Source organism: Maniola jurtina, chromosome 8, assembly GCF_905333055.1.
Source record: "Maniola jurtina chromosome 8, ilManJurt1.1, whole genome shotgun sequence".
Lineage (NCBI taxonomy): Eukaryota > Metazoa > Arthropoda > Insecta > Lepidoptera > Nymphalidae > Maniola > Maniola jurtina.
Window position 1 is genome coordinate 14,051,940 of NC_060036.1, and position 4,402 is coordinate 14,056,341.

General features: G+C 38.2%; 1 protein-coding gene across 1 annotated transcript in view; it reads left to right on the plus strand.

Moving 5' to 3' along the window:
* Positions 1-4,402, plus strand: part of LOC123867372 (angiotensin-converting enzyme) — a 335,250-nt gene that overhangs the window by 325,951 nt on the left and 4,897 nt on the right. The window lies entirely within an intron of this gene.

The following is a 4,402-nucleotide window of genomic DNA, read 5'->3' on the forward strand; positions in this document are numbered from 1 at the left end:
GAACCCTCTGGGGAAAAATTATGACATTTCAGAAAAACAAGATGGCGGCCGATGTGATTTTTGCACCTCCGTTGTTTTCCAACCGATTTCGTTGAATTTTGCAAACTTTGAAAAAAGTAGTAAACGGTTAATAGAAAATGTTGAAAAAATTGGAAAAACAAGATGGCGGCCGAGCCGCAGCGTTTTCAAAATTTTCATTTTTCGACCCGGAACCGCGGCGCCACAGATCCGAGACGGGGCAGTCGAGGATAATTATTTTTTCGTGTTTCGCCCACGATTATCCTGTATTTTGACAGAACGGGAGTGATTTTTAAAAATTCAAGATGGCGGCTGTCATGGCGGCCGTTATGTTAGAGGTATGAAAAAACGCAATTTTAAAAGTTAAATATCTCAAAGTTGGCAACATCGGAGCGATTCGGCTTCTATCAAGCGATTGTACGTATAGGCTCGAGGTATAGATCGGTGGGAAAAAATTACCCCATTTTTAGGGAAATTTCAAGATTTTCGGGAAATTGTAAAAAATCGAAATACGCACTTTTAGCAAAATCCGAGTATGAGTGATTACGTGTTTTGCTCGTACAAATGACATTTGGGTATTTTTGTCACCGAAGACTGGCAACACTGGAATTTATCAAAGTAAAAGTGATTTTCGACACGTTCTTTTTCACGGTATCCCCTTTCGCGTGGGTGCGAGCGAGAGGAAAGATTGAAACGTCATCGGGAGCGGTATATCCTGTAGTTAATAGGAAAATTATGAAACCGTGTAAAATCTTTCTGTGAAACGAGTTGGCGGCCATTTTGTATTTTTTTTAATTTTTCGAAATTTTGATCACGTTTTTGAGGCAGTTGGCAACATTTTGGAAAGTCGACATGTATCAATCGATTGTGTGGCTCAACCAGCAGTATCAAAATATGTAAACAGTGCTGCCACATTTGGGGAAATTTTCGAGATTCTCCCCAAAAACTCCTCCTGTAAAATTTTGTATGAAATTTTTTTTTTTCACTGATGGTTTCGTATAGAAAACAAAAAAAAAATCGAGGAAAAATTTGGAAATAGCTGATGATCGAGGATGTCGGAGACGGGTGAAGGGTCCGCTCAAGGTATTGAAGATAGGTGGGGGGTGCTCGACCAAATGTCATTCATGACATCATCCAATTGCCAAAAAGCTGAAAAAAAATTCAAAATGGCGAAGAAAAGATGGCCGCCATACAAATTTCGCCGGCGTCCAGCTTGGAGGGTATAAAAGATGGAGGTGTGGTTTCGTGGCAAAAGAGGATTAGGATCCAAAGGTCTACTCGATGAATAGAAAAAAAATTCAAAATGGCGGAATTTATTTTCCCATACATTTTGTATGGCGAATATTGAATGTCTCATTCTCCTAGAAAGAGACAGAAAACGATACAATAATGTAGGGGAGATGTGTTCGGGTGGGGGAGGCGAGTAGGGAAAAATTATGACATTTCAGAAAAACAAGATGGCGGCCTATATGATTTTTGCAACTCTTTTGTTTTCCAACCGATTTCGTTGAAACTCGCAATCTTTGAAGAACGTAGTAAACGATTAATAGAAAAAGTGGAAAATTTTGGAAAAACAAGATGGCCGCCGTACAAATTTCGTCGGTGTCTATCTCGGAGGCTATAAAAGATGGAAGAGTGGTTTCTTCGCAAAAGATGATCAGGGTCCGGAGGTCTACTCAATGGAACAAACTCTGCATGCTCGCGGACCACTTTAGTGGTCCGCGCACCCACGCACCCTACTTTATTAACCTCAACTACCCCGTTTTTATAAAAAATGATATGGATGTCGTTTTCAGAGTTTCCCAGGGTGCTGATTTTGATAACGACATTTATTTTGAAATCCAAGATGGCGGTCATGCATTTTTTAAGAAAAAAATCGATATGGATGTCGTTTTATGGTGTTTTTGGGGTGAATTTTGAATCTTAATAAATAAATTCGTTTTAATACTTATCAACCTAACCACGTCACGCGAGCTGCTTTAGCAGCTCGCGCACCGAGCAAAACACTAGTATATATTATATTATATTATACTATATATAGCTCGATTACCACTGACTGACTGACTCATTGACATAATTGTTCTCCTAGAAAGAGACGGAAAATGATATAATGATGTAGGGGAGATGTGGTCGGATTCGGGAGTCCTCTGGGGAAAAATTATGACATTTCAGAAAAACAAGATGGCGGCCGACGTGATTTTTGCAGCTCCGTTGTTTTCCAACCGATTTCGTTGAATTTTGCAATATTTGAAGAAAATAGTAAACGATTAATAGGAAATGTCGAAAAAATTGAAAAAACAAGATGGCGGCCGAGCTGGAGCGTTTTCAAAATTTTCATTTTTCGATCCCTAACCGCGGCGCCACTGATCCGAAACGGAGAAGTCGAGGATAATTATTTTTTCGTGTTTCGCCCACGATTATCCTGTATTTTGACAAAACGGGAGTGGTTTTTAAAAATTCAAGATGGCGGCTGTCATGGCGGCCGTTAAGTTAGAGGTACCAAAAATCCCAATTTTAAAATTAAATTTTTTCCCAGTCGACGACGTCGGACCGTTTCGGTTTCTATGAAGCGGTTGTACGTATAGACTCGAGGTATATATCGGTGGGAAAAAATTTTTTTTTTATTTTTTTTTTTTTATTTTTTTTTTTTTTTTTTTTTTTTTTTATTTTTTTTTTTTTTTTTTTTTTTTTTTTTTTTTTTTTTTTTTTTTTTTTTTTTTATTTTTTTTTTTTTTATTTTTATTTTTTTTTTTTTTTTTTTTTTTAAAAGTGATTTTCGACATTGTCTTTTTTCAGGGACGATCATTTCGCGTGGGTGCGAGCGAGAGGAGAGATTGAAACGTCATCGGGAGCGGTATATCCTGTAGTTAATAGGAAACTTGTAAAATTATCTAATTTGCTTCTGCAAAAAGAGTTGGTGGCCATTTTGTATTTTCTTCAAATTTTCCGAAATTTTGATCACGTTTTTGAGGCAGTTGGCAACATTTTGGAAAGTCGACATGTATCAATCGATTGTGTGACTCAACCAGCAGTATCGAAATATGTAAACAGTGTTGCCACATTTGGGGAGATTTTCGAGATTTTCCCCAAAAACTTCTCCTGTAAAATTTTGTATGAAATTTTTTTTTTTCACTGATGGTTTCGTATAGAAAACAAAAAAAAAATCGAGGAAAAATTTGGAAATAGCTGATGATCGAGGATGTCGGAGACGGGTGAAAGGTCCGCTCAAGGTATTGAAGATAGGTGGGGGGTGCTCGACCAAATGTCATTCATGACATCATTCAATTGCCAAAAAGCTGAAAAAAAATTCAAAATGGCGGAATTTATTTTCTCATACATTTTGTATGGCGAATATTGAATGTCTCATTCTCCTAGAAAGAGACGGAAAACGATACGATAATGTAGGGGAGATATGTTTTGAAGCGCGATATGAGTAGGGAAAAATTATGACATTTCAGAAAAACAAGATGGCGGCCTATATGATTTTTGCAACTCTTTTGTTTTCCAACCGATTTCGTTGAAACTTGCAATCTTTGAAGAATGTAGTAAACGATTAATAGAAAAAGTGGAAAATTTTGGAAAAACAAGATGGCCGCCGTACGAATTTCGTCGGTGTCTATCTCGGAGGCTATAAAAGATGGAAGAATGGTTTCTTGGCAAAAGATGATCAGGGTCCGAAAGTCTACTCGATGGAACAAACTCTGCATGCTCGCGGACCACTTTAGTGGTCCGCGCACCCACGCACCCTACTATATTACCCTCAACTACCCCGTTTTTACAAAAAATGATATGGATGTCGTTTTCAGAGTTTTCCAGGGGCTGATTTTGATAACGACATTTATTTTGAAATCCAAGATGGCGGACATGCCTTTTTTAAGAAAAAAATCGATATGGGTGTCTTTTTATGGTGAATTTCGGGGTGAATTGTGTATTTTAATAACTCGATTCGGTTGAATACAATAAAGCTAAACATTACCACGTCACGCGAGCTGCTTTAGCAGCTCGCGCACCGAGCAAAAGCTAGTTATACTATATATAGCTCGATTACCACTCACTGACTCATTGACATAATTGTTCTCCTAGAAAGAGACGGAAAATGATATAATGATGTAGGGAAAATGTGTTCGGATGCGGGATTCGACTGGGGAAAAATTATGACATTTCAGAAAAACAAGATGGCGGCCGACGTGATTTTTGCAGCTCCGTTGTTTTTTAAGGGACTCCGTTCAAACTCGCAATTATTAAAGAATGCAGTAAACGGTTAACAGAAAATGTGGAAAAAATTGGAAAAACAAGATGGCGGCCGAGCCGTAGCGTTTTCAAAATTTTCATTTTTCGACCCCGAACCGCGGCGCCACAGATCCGAAACGGGGTAATCGAGGAT